The sequence below is a fragment of the Nycticebus coucang genome, chromosome 7 (assembly GCF_027406575.1).
Source record: "Nycticebus coucang isolate mNycCou1 chromosome 7, mNycCou1.pri, whole genome shotgun sequence".
Classification (NCBI taxonomy): domain Eukaryota; kingdom Metazoa; phylum Chordata; class Mammalia; order Primates; family Lorisidae; genus Nycticebus; species Nycticebus coucang.
Window position 1 is genome coordinate 55,260,969 of NC_069786.1, and position 15,823 is coordinate 55,276,791.

At 43.4% G+C, this 15,823-nt stretch overlaps 1 protein-coding gene across 5 annotated transcripts in view; it reads left to right on the forward strand.

The window, feature by feature from the left end:
- Window positions 1-470: 470 nt before the first annotated feature.
- MARCHF7 (membrane associated ring-CH-type finger 7) overlaps window positions 471-15,823 on the forward strand; it is a 54,681-nt gene continuing 39,328 nt past the window's right edge. For 4 of the 5 annotated variants that reach the window (XR_008381134.1, XM_053596511.1, XM_053596513.1 and 1 more), the window contains exon 1: window positions 471-645. The gene's annotated coding sequence lies outside the window, so the exon portion shown is untranslated. Of the gene's footprint in view, window positions 646-15,643; window positions 15,661-15,823 lie in introns of those variants that run through there. The other variant, XM_053596512.1, reaches the window with a different exon arrangement.

Here is a 15,823-nt window from a genome sequence, read left to right on the forward strand (position 1 = left end):
CAATAAACGTTGACTGCGCCACTTACCAAGCGCCAAAAAAAAAAAGGAAAGGAAAGAAAGAAAAAAGAAAAAAAAAAAGCTGGGCAGTGTTTGAAGCCGTGGGCCCTGCAGTTTTGCCGGAGGGGCTGGAGCCTGTGGGCGGGGACCCGGGCGCCGGGGAGCGAAGGGGCTGGCGCGGAGACCCTCGCCAGTCGAGGGAGGACAGACAGCCATCCAGGGCCCGGCCTCCGGCTCCCGGAGCCGGCACACTCGCTAGCCCAGCCGCCAGCACTCCAGCCGACCTTCCTCTGCCGCTTACCAGTGGCGCCTCGCTGACTCCCTCGGGGCAGACCTTCAACGGTTGCCGCAGTCAGAGCACCACCCCGCGGTGGGGTACGTCGAGCCAGCCCGCAGCTCTCGGATTCCCGCAGCGCCGCCACTCTCGCGAGATGCCAGGAAGTCCGCGAAGAGGGGGAGTAGGAGAAGGGAGGGGCACTTAACGGTGGTGGCTGGTTCTGCGCCGGTTCCAGGAGAGGGGCGGGCGCCATTGTGCTCAGCCGCGAACAGCTTTTCCTCAGCCACAGGCCTAAAATTCCGAGGAGAGAGGCAGCGCTGTGGTCGCCGCGAGGAGGACGCACCCAGTTCCGTGCCGCCTCGGGAGCAGGGGTAATAAGCTGCGGGGCTCGGGTTTCTCCCTCGCGGGGAGCTGGTTCAGACGAGGCCGCGGGTGGGGGAGGGGAAAGTGGAGGCCTGGGGCGCGAAGGCCGCTTCCTAGCCGGTGGAGGGTGGAGGAGCTCGGTCCAGGCCCGCCGGTACGAAGCGGGGTCCGGCACAGGCCTCTTCTGTTGGTGGCCTTTCGTCCCGTGATGGAGTTTGTGACGGGTGGAGGGGCAGATTGTGCGTTTTATGGACGTGGTGAGCGAGGGCGAGGGGCTCGAGCCCTCCTTTGGCCTGGCGCGGCCTCCTCTTGGGCTGGGTTCTGGAGGATCTTCTGGAGCCCCGTGGGCCGGGGTATCGCGAGTGAGGTATTGAGAGAGCGCGGGGCTGGAGTCAGGAAGGGTTAGGGTCGGGCCGCCCCAGCCTCGAATCGAAGAGACATTGTCCACCCCGTATATTCAGTAAGGATCTGCTCGTTCCTAGCTCTCGTTCGTGAATATCCTGGCCCTTGGGGGCTTATTGTTTTGGTAGATTTTCTGTTATTTAACTTGAAAGAGGTGATCATACGTGTATTAAAAAGGACCTGTTGGAAGTAAAAATATGGAAGGCGCCAGTAGTCGAATGCGCTCTTATTTTGTTGAAAGTGCGTAGTGGACCCTCCCCTCCCATACTACGGTTAATACTTCCCTGTTTCAAAAGCAAATATTACATGGGAGTAATCTCTGGGCAAAGAATTTAGTCACCACCAATGTTTGGTACTATTAAGAGTAAATATGTCAGGCCGGGCGCGGTGGCTCACGCCTGTAATCGTAGCACCGTGGGAGGCCGAGGCGGGTGGATCGCCCGACTCGCGGGTTTCAGACCGGCCCGAGCCGGAGTGAGGTCCGGTCTCAGCTAGCCTGGCGTGGTGGCGGGCGCCTGCAGTCCCAGCTACTCGGGAGGCTCAGACACGAAGGATGGCGTGAGTCCAAGAGTCTGGTTGCTGCTGTGAAATAATGACGCCACAACACTCTACCCATGGCGACAGCTTGAGACTGTCTCAAAAGAAAAAAAAAAAGGAAAACCGAAATAAAAGAGCACATGTGTCAAGTAAAATGATTTAGTAAGATTTTTTTCCGATTTGGTAGGAGTTTTTAAGATTGTTTTCATATTGGTATGTATCTCCTCCTTCCTACCTATCTCCTCTCCTCTTTTCTGTCCAAAGCTAAGAGGTGGGGTTGAAGATAAATTTTTGATTTAAAAGTCAAACCGCACGCTGTTAAGAAGGCAGAGACATCGTGTAACTAGGTTTTTTCTTGAGGTAACACAATTTTTTCCTGAAATGGAGTCAGTACTTCATGTCATAGCTCTGCAGCTTTTTATGCAAGAGCAGTGGTATGTGAGGCTGTGGCGCCAGCGTCAGAAGATCTGAGTTTGAGTTGTTTTTTGTTTTTTTTTTTTTTTTGCCGGGGCTGGGTTTGAACCCGCCGCCTCCGGCTTATGGGGCCAGCGCCCTACTCCTTTGAGCCGCAGGCGCCACCCTGAGTTAGAGTTTGATTTTTGCCTTATTTAACCTCTTCAGATTTCAGAAGGAAAATAGTAGTTCATTTCTATGGTTAAAGTGAGGATTAAATTAGATGAGATAGTGTGTGAAGAAGCGTTCGACACACTGAGCAACAACCAATGCCTTTTATTCCACCTCATGTTCAAAATAATACTTGCAGTGTAGATTTTTTTTTTTTTAGACAGTCTCGGTTTGTCACCCTGGGTAGAGTGCCGTGGAGTCACAGCTCACAGCAACCTCAAACTCTTGGGCTTAAGCCATTCTCTGCCTCAGCCCCCCAAGTAACTAGAACTGTTACAGGCCCCTGCCACAACGCCCAGCTATTTTTTTTAGAGACGAGATTTCGCTCTGGCTCAGGCTGGTCTGGAGCTCATGAGCTCAGACAGTCCCCTGCCTTGGCCTCCTAGAGTGCTAGGATTATAGGTGTGAGCCACCTTACCCAGCCTAGATTTTTTAAAGAATATAAACAACTGGAGGGCGGCGCCTGTGGCTCAGTGAGTAGGGCGCCGGCCCCATATGCCGAGGGTGGCGGGTTCAAACCCAGCCCCGGCCAAACTGCAACAACAAAAAAAAATAGCCGGGCGTTGTGGCGGGCGCCTGTGGTCCCAGCTACTCAGGAGGCTGAGGCAAGAGAATCGCGTAGGCCCAAGAGTTAGAGGTTGCTGTGAGCCATGTGACGCCACGGCACTCTACCTGAGGGCGGTACAGTGAGACTCTGTCTCCACAAAAAAAAAAAAAAAAAGAATATAAACAACTGGAGTTGATAGCTAAAGTCCAAAACATTCTGGTCAGAAGAATTTTCTCTACCAGTAGTATATTCATCACAGGGTCCTGACTGCTGCACACACACAATGATATGTATTTATGTAAGTCCATATGACCTATGTTTTATAGGTAAAACTTGTTGTAGCTCTTCTTTTGCACGAAATTTCACCACAAATGTAAGCAAGGTCAACTTTCATAATCTTGCCCTCCTCCCCTTCCTGCTGGGTCAGGTATATTGAATAAGAATTCTTACTTATTTAAAATGATTTTTCTTTTTTATGGCACATTGGCTAGAGGGCTTACTTTCCCAGGTAAAGCACAAAGATGCCCCCATATGTTCCACATAAAGTCATAAAAGTCATCCATGATTCTAGTGTGGTCAATTTTTAATCAGCTCTGTATCTGCCTCACAACTCTTCTTGATGGTATATGTTCATGTTTGTCTACATTTTAACATTTTGTGGTAGGAAAATTGTATAGTGTAAAAGCTATCAGTGTGAAATTTTTTTTGGTTTGCTGTTTTGTTGAGACAATTTTGCCATGTCGCCCAGGCTATAGTGCAGTGGCACAGGCATAGCTCATTGCAGCCTCAAACTTCTGGGCTTGAGACAACCTCCCTTCCCACCTCAGCCTCCTGAGTAGCTGGGACTACACATGTGTGCCACCATGCCTGGCTAATTAAAAAAGAAAAAAAAAAATTTTTTTTTTTTTAGGGTGGGGTGGGTCACACCTGTAATTTCAGCACTCTGGGAGGCCAAGGTTGGTGGATTGCCTGAGCTCAGGGGTTCAAGACCAGCTTCAGCAAGAGCAACGCCCTATCTCTAAAAATAGCCGGGCACCTGTAGTCCCAGCCACTCAGGAGGCTAAGCCAAGAGAATCACTTGAGTCCAAGAGCTTGAGGTTGCTGTAAGCTGTGATACTGTGACACTTATGAGATGACATGTCATGGTGTTGTTCAGGCTGTCTTAAACTCCTGGCCTCATGCAGTCCTTCTGCCTTGGCCTCCCAAAGTGCTGGGGTTACAGGTGTGAGATACTGTGCCAGTCCTAGCCAGTAATTTTTAATTTGTTGTAGTATGGCTACTATAATAGATTAGGACATTCATATTGCAAGAATGACCTTGACATCCCATCTGCCCTCTAACTCAGAATTTAGTCATCAGATTAATGTATAGACAACTATTATTATCCTAGTGTGACTATGGGAACATAGAGGAGGATTGCTTAATCTTGGAGGGAAATTTTACAGAAGTATTGCTTGAACTAAGTTGTAAAGGATCACTAAGACTTTGATAAGGATTCTACAAAGTGTTGATACCAGGATTTGTTTTAGGAATTGACAGTTTGTTCCCCATAACTGATATGTAAATTGAATGGGGGGTAGACCCTGACATGAAACACTTTCTGTACTGTATTAAAAGCGCTCGTGCTCAGCACCCGTAGCACAGTGGTTATGGCGCCAGCTACGTATACCGAAGTTGGTAGTTTTGAACCCGGCCTGGGCCAGGTAAACAACAATGACAACTGCAACAAAAAATAGCCGGGTGTTGTGGCAGGCCCCGTGGTCCCAGCTACTTGGGAGGCTGAGGCAAGAGAATTGGTTAAGCCCAAGAGTTTGAGGTTGCTGGGAGCTGTGATGCCATGGCAACATAGTGAGACTGTCTCCAAAAAAAAAAGTTAGTGCTCTGTACTGTGTGGAATGGAGGGCTAGTGTGTTTGTAAAGCCAAGTAAAAATGATTTTTAGATTATCCTTGCTGATGCATCTTTCTGTTACCATAGGTAATTAAGTGCCAGTAATAAAGGATGGTGGGACATGTGGGAATGAAAGGCAAAAATTGCATCAAACTTCATTTTTAACCAATAAATTGGACTTAACTAATGAACCCTTTAACTCTTAGCTACTGAATCAGCAATCAATTTAGGTTGATTACAATTTAAAAGGAGATTTTGAATTCCTACTAAGATTACTTGGATTCATCAATGCAGAATTCTATTGCACTGAAATAATTTATCTGACAGATTATTATTTTACAAAATTCTTTCTTTATAATGCAGTATTTGCTAATCATAGTGTGAGCCCCAAAAGGGGGAGGGAGGGACTAAAATTACATTTGAGAGCCTTCTGGGGTTTAATTTTCATTGTTGTTAATTTTTGACCTTTCTACTTTGACATGAACTTAATCAGTCAAATCTGGCTTAACCTGCTCTCACATATATTTCTGTAACTGTACTGGTTAGACTAGCTAAACTGAATACCTGATGTTTACAATCACTGACTGCTCTATGCCCATTTTTGTCAACAGATTTTTAAGAGCAAGTTTTGAACTTGAACAGATGGTTATCAATATTTCTATCATCATCCTTGCACTTTAGTGTAATGCATTTCTCACTTTCAAAAAAGAACCCTAAAATGGATTCCACTTACTGAAAGCAAATTGAAACTTGACACTTAAAGATTAAATTCACTTGAACAGGTTTTCTTTTAAAGTGCTCTAATATAGACTTACTGTCATAGTTGTATTTTTTTGTGGTGAAGATGTTAAACTTTTTTCTAGTTTTTGGTTTTTAAGACTTGAGTATATCTTTGTGTTTTAAATATTTGTGAGCTAAAAATCTAGATTTTTTTTTTTTTGAGACAGAGCCTCAAGCTGTCGCCCTGGGTAGAGTGATGTGGCATCACAGCTCACAGCAACCTCCAACTCCTGGGCTCAAGCGATTCTCCTGCCTCTGCCTCCCAAGTAGCTGGGACTACAGGCGCCTGCCACAATGCCCAGCTATTTTTCAGTTGCAGCCATCGTTGTTCTTTGGCGGCCCAGGATGGATTCAAACCCACCAGCTCCAGGTGTATGTGGCTGGAGCCTTAGCCGCGTGAGCCACAGGCGCCGAGCCTAGATTTTTTTTTTTTTTTTTTTAATCCCAAAAATGCTTTACTTCAAGGTGCTTCCTTCATTCGGTCACCCTTAACTTCCATGTCTTCGTGTTCACTAGGATCAGTAAAACACTAGGAATTCCCATTAAAAAAAAAAAAAAAAAAAAAGAATTTTTCCCCAGAAGCAGATATTTTAAACAAAATGATACACAAAGTACAGGTAAATAATGTAATCATTACTATGTATTTCTGGATCTTGGATATTAGAAAACTTGTATAATTACATGTGCCTTTGTGCTGTATATAAATGTTGTGACTTTTGCAATTCAGTAACTGAAATCTCTCCTTAATAAGACAGATTTCAAGGTAGACCCAGTTACAATCAGATTTTCATAGAAAGTGGGGCCTAAGATAATATAGTAGTAGCAGGAAAGTAAAAAGATAGATTTAGGAAGCTGCATAACTACCTCAAAACCTATCTTTTTGAGACATCTTATTTTGTTTCCCTTGATACAGTGCTGTGATTGTTACAGCAACCTCAAATTCTTGGACTCAAGTGTTTGCCTCAGCCTCCCAGGTAGCTGGGACTATAGGTGCCTGCCACAACTGCCAGCTAGCTTTTCTATTTTTAGTAGTGGTGGAGGTCTTTTGCTCAGGCTGTTATCCAACTCCTGAGCTCAAGCAATCCACCTACCTTGGCCTTCCAGAGTGCTAGGATTACAAGCGTGATCCACCACGCTTGGCCTAGAGCAGTGTTTCTCAATCTTTTTAATCAGCACACTTGAACCTATAGTTAAACTTCCCTGCACACTTAAATTATGTTGATTTTAAAAAACTTAAGAAAAAATACTATGCTTTGAACTTCTTTTGAAATGAATTTAATGATACTCAAAATTTTTCACGCACACTAGTTGAAAATCTCAGACCTAGAAGATTAAAACAGATTTTTACTATGTCTCACAGTTCTGTGCCTGTTGGGCAATTCTACTTGTTTATTCTTAGGTTCACTCCTGTACCAGTACTCAGCTGGTATATTTCCTTGGTGGGAAGGTTCAGAATAGGGTGGGGGTGAGGGTACTGGTTGAAATCTACATGTTGCTCTGTATGGTCATTAATGATGTGGAGATCTTAGGACTGCCTTCCAAGGGAGTGAAAATGGATGCCTATAAGACCTCTTAACAACCTTGCAATTCACATAATATCACTTACAGTGGATTCTTTCAGTCAAACTAAGGCTCACAGGCTAACCTACATTCAAGGGATGTGGAAATGAGACTGTTCTGGGCAAACCAGTAAGGGTGCATTGCAAAGAGTTGCATACTAGGATGGGGGAGATTTGTAGCCATATTTTGTCATTTATCAGAGGTTGTTTAGAATTATAAGAATGGGTACCCTTAAAAATATCATGATTGGGGTTGCTTCAAAATAATATAGGTGGTGGTAAAATAGACAGGATTGGTCAAATGTTATTTGAACACAGTTAATTGGTACATGAACATTTAGTTTTATTTGTACTTTTGTGTGTGTTTGAAAATTTTCGTAATAAAATTAAGTCATACTCAGGTAACCTAAATTTCATTTTGTGAAGTGATAGAAGATCAATCATGTCATTGAAGACTTTCAGCTGGTGCATGAAAGTTCAATTTTGTCTCTATTTTCGTGTGTTTGAAAATTTTCATATTAAAAAAAGGATTTAAGGCTCCATGCCTGTAGCACAGTGGTTACAGCGCCAGTCACATACACTGAAGTTGGCGGGTTCAAACCCTGCCTTGGCCAACTAAACAATGACAACTGCAGCAAAAAATAGCCGGGTGTTGTGGCGGCTGCCTGTAGACTCAGTTACTTGGGTGGCTGAGGCAAGAGAATCGCTTGAGCCCAAGAGTTTGAGGTTGCTGTGAGCTGTGACGCCATGGTACTCTACCAAGGGTGACATAGTGACGCTATGTCTTAAAAAAAAAAAAGGATTTAAGTCTTACACAAGTAATCTAAACTCCATTTTGTGAAGTAATTTTAACTTTGTTTTTTTTTTTTTAGCTTTTACTAGAACAGTACTTCTCTGTTTACAACTTTTCTTTGTTATGTGTAGCTATTAAGGCTATAAACCAGCAGTTTAGAAAGGGAATTATTCTACTTAAGACTTCTTTATAGATTTTATGGTAATACAAGTTATTAAAAACTTAGTTTTTTCTTATGTATAATTTTTTGCCTTTAATTAGTAAAGACAAAATACATTAAAGAAATATTGGAAATCTAAGCGTAAACAAAACATATCAATACTGCTAACACCCAGAGAATAGTAAAATATTGAAAATGGCTATTTTCTTTTCAGTTTTTTGTTTTTTTTTTAAAGACAGGGTCTTATAATGTCGCCCTCGGTAGAGTGCCTTGGTGTCACAGGTCACAGCAACCTCAAACTCTTGGGCATAAGTGATTCTCTTGCCTCAGCCTCCCAAGTAGCTGGGACTGTGGGCGCCCACTGCAACCCCTGGCCACTTTTTTTGTCATGGTTGTCGCTGTAGTTTGACAGGTCCCCTGGGTTGGAAGCCTCCAGCTCTGCTGTATGTGGCTGGCACCCTAGCCGCTTAGCTCCAGTCACAGAGCCTCTTTCCAGTTTTTAATGCATGGGCTTCTGTAAGTAAGCTTGTGTTTCTTAACCCTGCAGTGAATATCCTATACATGAATCTGAATGACTTTTACAAGTCTTTTTACTATATGTTAGAGACAAATTTCAAATATCGAAAAAGTAAGTAGACTCTCTTCTGAGATACTTATATGAAAATCTTAAACAATACTGATGGTATTGTTTAATAATAGCTAGTATCGTGTGCCTGCAGAGCTCACAATATACCTGTGAAATGGGTATTGCTATTATCACCATTTTGTAGGTCAGGATATTGAACATTGGAAAGATTGTGTCTAGAGTTACACCCAGGGCTGACTTCAAAACTTGTGCTCCTAATTATCATATTTCTATAAATAGTCAGAAATTTGCTCATGCGCAAGAAATTAAGTAATGCCTAATTTATTTCCTGCCTTTCCTCAGTTTCCTGTTTTGGAAAAAATAGGAAATGAATTTTATTAATGCATACTTAAAATATATTTTTATTAATACATCAAAATACAGAGAAAAACTATTAGTTGTGGACATAGCATGTGATAATATGGATAATAAAAGGGCCAAGGCCCTATTAGGCTGGTTGTTTGGTTCGCTTGACAGATGCATGACTTAAGACTGTTAACTGTAGTAATGGGGCACAGTGATCTGTAGAGTCATGGGAGGAAGTACATACATATTACTTGAGAAGTGCCTTCATAAGGAAAGCAAAGAAGGAATTTTGGAGGTTACACTGCTGTTTCTCTGCTTTTAGGAATTCACAGCTTTCCAAATTTGGTAAACTAAAAATCCAGTCCCTAAGTGGTGGTCAACTTGTAGAGGTCAGAGAAAGCTTTACTCTACAGAATGTTTATTGGTAGAACTCCTTTGCTGTAAGTGTTTTCTTATGTTGTCTAAACTTTTTTGGTTTACTTTTTCATAGTACTCCATTCTACCAATTAGAGATAATAAGTTGTTGGGTAGGGGGAGGGAGTACTAAGACTGTTTAGATAGGCAAGCAGATAGCCTGTATGTCTGGGAAACAGTAAATAGATCAGTGTAAGTGATTGAAAATCTGTTGTCAGCTCACACTGTTCTCCTGTGTTTTCAAAAGTATTTCTAGCACATCCTTCTGGAATTCTGCATATTTCGGACTGCTTGTTTTAAACCAATATATCTTGGTTTGCTTCCTTGTCTTCCACTCCAAACCTCTGCAAGAAAAAGAAGAAAACAGTAAAGCGTTTGTTCTTCATCAATATTCTGAATTATCCTCTCCCTCTGAGTTGTTAAATTTGATTTGAGAAGTGTATTTTAAATTTGCCTTCTATCCATTACCACTCCTTTGGACTCTCATTAATTTATCTTGGTGTCAACATGTTTCTTCCTGTATAATTTGACCTCAGTACTATTTTAGTTTTAGAGAACTTTTTTGTTTTTACCTCGCCCTATTTCAGACTTCTAGTAGCTTCTAAGCCTGTAGCTTATAGCAGGGGCTTACTTCCCCTGGTTACACAAAGGCAGTAAAATTAAATATTGCAAAAAATTTCAATATTGCAAAAAAATGCAGCAAGTTACCTATTAATCTTTTATTAAATCTAGATAAAACTAGATAAAGTTTTGTTGGAGTATTAACTTGTTTTGTCTTTGAATGCTCTTAATTTTCAGAAACACAATTCATGAGATCATTAGAGAAGAAAATAATGTGCAAATCATTGGTGGTAGAGAGCTTCAAAGTTGTTTTAGTAAAGTACATACGCCTGAACAGAGGATACAATTACCTGCATAACGTACTTTCTGCATTTATTACCTTCAGAGTTCTTTCTGTTACTGTCTTCATCTTCCATGAGTTGAAGCATACTCTTCATACATTAATTTTTAATATTCCAGTTCTTCTTAAATGTGCAGTAGTATCTTTATACCTTTTTTTCTAGTTGTTGTTCAAAGGGTCAACTGAAATGTTACCTCTGAAGTCTTTCTCGTCTTTTTTTTGTAGAGACAGAGTCTCACTCTGTGGCCCTCGGTAGAGTGCCGCGTCCTCACACAGCTCACAGCAACCTCCAACTCGTGGGCTCAAGCGATTCTCTTGCCTCAGCCTCCCGAGTAGCTGGGACTACAGGCGCCCGCCACAACGCCCGGCTATTTTTTTTTTTTTTTGTTGTTGTTGCAGTTTGGCCGGGGCTGGGTTTGAACCCGCCACCCTCGGTATATGGGGCCGGTGCCTTACCGACTTTTTGGCCGGGGCTGGGTTTGAACCCGCCACCTCCGGCATATGGGACCGGCGCCCTACTCTTTGAGCCACAGGCGCCGCCCTAGTCTTTCTCATCTTATTGGAACTTTTGGATCTCTGTTTATTGCTCCTGTAGTCAATTGACTTTTTTTTTTTTTTTTTTTTTGTAGAGACAGAGTCTTACTTTATGGCCCTCGGTAGAGTGCCGTGGCATCACATAGCTCACAGCAACCTCCAACTCCTGGGCTTAAGCTATTCTCCTGCCTCAGCCTCCCGAGTAGCTGGGACCACAGGCGCCCGCCACAACGCCTGGCTATTTTTTGGTTGCAATTTGGCCGGGGCCGGGTTTGAACCCGCCACCCTCGGTACATGGGGCTGGCGCCCTACCATCTGAGCCACAGGCACCACCCTGACAATTTTTTAAAAAAATACAATGATTTTCATTAGACTTGTGTGAATTGCTACTTAGTCTACTTGGTATTTGTTGGGCTTCTTGACTCTGAGTTGGTTGGTGACTTTTTCATTACTTCTGGAATACTTTCAGCCAATATTTCTTCAAATGTTTTCTCTGCCTTGGTCTTCTGTCCTTTTGTAAATCCAATAAAATGTATGTTAGACTTTTTTTTTTTTTTGCAGTTTTTGCTAGGGCTGGGTTTGAACCTGCCACCTCTAGCATATGGGGCCAGTGCCCTACTCCTTTGAGCCACAGGCGCCTCCCACTTAGACATTTTTACTCTCCCCTCAGTATCTCTTAAACCATTTTTTCTGTATTTGCTGTTGTATGTCTCCAGCCTTCATTCTAGAAAATTATAGCCTGTGTCCTCTTTTTGTAATTTTTCAGTTTTACCTAGTCCTCATCCACCAATTTCCTTATTTGCTAATATTTGGTATAATCTCTTGGTCTGGTTCTGTTAACTGTTTTATCTCTTGGTACTGAGTTGATTTTTTTTTTTTCTCTCTCGCTATTTCATGTGTCTTAGATTTTTTTTTTTTTTTTTGAGACAGTCTTACTTTGTCACCTTTGGAAAAGTGCTATGGCATCATAGCTCACAGCAACCTCAAATTCTTGGGATCAAGCGATCCTCTTGCCTCAGCCTCCCAAATAGCTGGGACTAAAGGCACGACACCACAACACCCAGCTGTTTTTCAGAGACAGGATCTTGCTCTTGCTCAGGCTGGTCTCGAACTCTTGAGCTGAGGCCATTAAGTCTCCCAGAGTTCTAGGATTACAGGTGTGAATCACTGTGCCTGGCCTGTCTTATAATTTATGACTGGTTGCTAAATGGTAAATAAAAGAACATTAGATGATGCCACTGTAGCCCAGCCAATAGGGCAAGCCCCTATTTCCAAAAAAAGAAATAAAATTAAATTAAATACCCTAAAGGTCTGGATTGTAGTAAAAAATAAAAAAAACAACAATGAAGACTGAGGTAAATAATATTTATGCCTTGACATGAGCATATTCTGTCAGGGCATTAGAGTGATGCCCTGATGGATTGAATTGGTTTAGTCTATGTTGAGCTGGATCTGAGCTTTACTATTGCTTTATTTACCTTCATAGTATTCTAGTAGGGGAGTGCGACTACCTAGTGATTAGTATGCGTTATAGAAAGCTCCAGGGGTTTCTTTCAGGGTTCTTGTACTACCTTCAACTTTTCTGTAGGCCTGGTACCATAGAGAGATCTCTCTTGGGCTATTGTACCTTCTTTCATAGTAGACTGGTATTTCTTCTCTAGTTTTAGCCAGGCTCTATGTACCTAATCCTCAGCAGTGGAGATTTCCCAGCATTTATGCCTTTCTTTCTGCCTCTTGTTCATTCTATAGTGCAGGCGGATTCTGTGTGTTTCCTCCCCACCCCATGGCAGCTAACTTCTGTCTTGTATTGGTAGAGGGTCTTTGGCGAGATGGGTTTTATGGCCCAGTAGCTACAGTCCTGTACCTATTACCTTTATCGGTGTGCTGAGTCCTTGCTTAAATTGTGTTTCCTAACTGGGCAACAGGTAATCCCTGCATTGTATTCATAAACGGTCTGGGAGATGGATAGGTTATCCTCATCTAGTAAACGTTAACATGCCCTGGGTGATTATGCTACAGAAAAAGAGACTCTTAGGTCATCTGCCTACCCTTATTCTTTCTTGTGAACACTCAGTAGAGGTCTATGGAAAATACTTTCCAGAGTTTCTTAGTTGTCACCCTAGCAAATATTTGGCCTTTAGCAATTTAAGAATTAGTTAAATTTCGACCGTTTTTCTTAGCAGGTTTTGTCCCATTTCATCCAGTGGAGGGGTTTGTCATCTTTTGCAGTTCAATTCATCTTGTTGCCTTGCAACCTCAGCTTTCTGGTAAACTCATGAAAGTCCACTAGATTATAGATTATTCAACTTATTTTTGTTATTTTAGGGTGGGAGGAATATTTCCTTGTGACTTTCTGTATTGCTCAGGGATGAATACTCAATTATCACACAGATGGTTCCATTCTGAGGACCCCAGGACACCATGCTGATGGAATCTTTCCCTCATGGTACCCCAGTTAAGTACTCTGCATTTATATTTCTGTTCAGTGTCTACACTATGACCTCCTTGAGCCATCCAGACCTTGGGCACTCAGTACTGTCAGAATGAACAATTCCATCTTTCCCAAAGTTGGAAATCCTACAGATCACTTGAGGGGAGTGATTAAAAAGACGCCCCTAAACCACACCCCAATACACTGAATCAACTCTCCAGGAGAAAGACCTGGGTATGCATTTACTTGTCAAGCATCCTAGATGGTTCTTCGTCCTGGCAAGTTTGGGTTATGAAACCAGCTCAACACCATTGGGGGTTTGGACAAATCATAGGCTCAAAATTACAATCTGTGGGCTCAGGTACTCTCCATCTTTCATGCTTTGCTGTCAGGTACCCTCACAGATGAAAATTCAGTGGGACTAAGGCCCAAGTTCACGACAGCAGGGTGCTAGTGCTGTCGTGAACTTGGGCCTTAGTCCCAATGAAGGATCTCAGACCTCAGCTTAGGGATCTTTATCCTGGAGAGTTGATTCAGTGTATTGGGGTGTGGTTTAGGGGTGTCTTTTTTTTTTTTTTTTTTGTAGAGACAGAGTTTCACTTTATGGCCGTAGGTAGAGTGCCATGGCATCACACAGCTCACAGCAACCTCCAACTCCTGGGCTTAAGCGATTCTCTTGCCTCAGCCTCCCAAGTAGCTGGGACTACAGGCACCTGTCACAACACCCGGCTATAGGGGCGTCTTTTTAATCACTCCCCTCAAGTGATCTGTAGGATTTCCAACTTTGGGAAAGATGGAATTGTTCATTCTGACAGTACTGAGTGCCCAAGGTCTGGATGGCCTTAGTCCCAATGAAGGATCCCAGACCTCAGCTTAGGGTTATCCTTCGTGCAGTGGGGGAGGGAGTAATGGGGGGGCTCCGCATGGGGCCAGCTATATGGAAGATGAGGCAGCCCAGAAAGGGCAGAGATCTACCATCAGGAGCCCCAGGACAGGCAGACCCAGCCCTGACACCCCACACAAGCTTCCTGGAAAATAAGCCTGCCAGGATACTCAGTGGAGCAGCTGTGGCCATATTCCCACTAATAGACATGGGTGGGAATAGGAAATGAGAGGATGTGGGGACAAAGGTGGGCCAGGAGGAGACAAGTGGGGGAGGTTGGGTGCTTAGGTTATCTGGACCAATCTCACCTGCTGCTTGGGCTTGCTCTGGGCTTCTCTGTACTGGCCAGCTCCATGCCTCATGCAGGTTGTGGGAGGAGACACCATTTAATGGCCACTTCTGCCCGTGGGTGTCCTTTTGCTGAAGCTGTTGACTGTCAGTGGTGCACCCACTTCCAAGATGGCGGTGGTGGTGTCTGGTGTGATTGGAGGGGGGAAGCTTGAGGCTCCTGCCTTGGTGCTATTCTCTTATTCCAGAGTATTATTTTGGATACAGATATCCTTATTACATTCATACTTTCAATGCATAAGCATAAATAAAATAATTAAAAACATTTGTATACATACAGAATTAGTATTCCCCATATTACTGCATATCCTATTTTTCTTTCAAAAATTTGGGCAAAAAGTACCCATTGTACAGGGCAAAATACGGTGATTATGGCTATTGTATATTTCGATTCTGAGAATTCTATTCAGTCCTTTTTTTTTTTAGACAGTGTCTATGTTGCCCTGGGTAGAGTGCTGAAGCATCTCAGCTCACAGCAACCTCAAACTTGTTGAGTTTAAGCAATTCTCTTGCCTCAGCCTCCCAGGTTAGCTGGGACTACAGGCGCCCGCCACGATATTCAGCTCTTGTTTGGTTGTAGTTGTCGTTGTTTGGCAGGCCTGGCTTGATTCGAACCCGCCTGCTCCGGGGTATATGGCTGGTGCCCTAGCCACTTGAGCTACAGGCCCCAAGCCAGAAACTGAGCATTGTTAAATACCTAGTAATGAACTTATAAAACCTGAACTGGAGACTGGGCGTGGTGGCTCACGCCTATAATGTTTGGGAGGCCAATGTTTGAGGCTAGTCTGAGCAAGACTGATTACAAAAGTAGTAATAGCTGGGTGCGGTGGTGAGTGCCTCTTGTCTAAGCTGCTTAGGAGACTGACGCAGGAGGATGATTTGAGCCTAGAAGTTTAAAGTTGCAGTGACCTGTAGTGACACCAGTGCACTCTAGCTTGGGCAACAGATCAAGAGCAACCCTGTCTTAAAAATAATAAATATGAACTAAAACAGGATTTTTTTTTTCTTTTGTAGAGACAGAGTCTCACTGTACTGCCCTCAGGTAGAGTGCTGTGGCGTCACACGGCTCACAGCAACCTCTAACTCTTGGGCTTACGCGATTCTCTTGCCTCAGCCTCCCGAGTAGCTGGGACTACAGGCGCCCGCCACAGCACCCGGCTATTTTTTTGTTGCAGTTTGGCCGGGGCTGGGTTTGAACCCGCCACCCTCGGCATATGGGGCCGGCGCCCTACTCACTGAGCCACAGGGCGCCGCCTAAAACAGGATTTTTAAGAAAATTAAATGTAAAAGGTAAGTTGGCATTTTGGATGCTAGGCCAAAGAATTTGGACTTCCTCTTTAGGGTGTTGGAAAGCAGACTGTAAGTTTGGTTGGGAAATGGTGTGATTACTTAGAAAAAGTTATAAGATGGTGTTTCGGTTGCATTTAACATGTGACTGTGAGGTCTTGGTAAT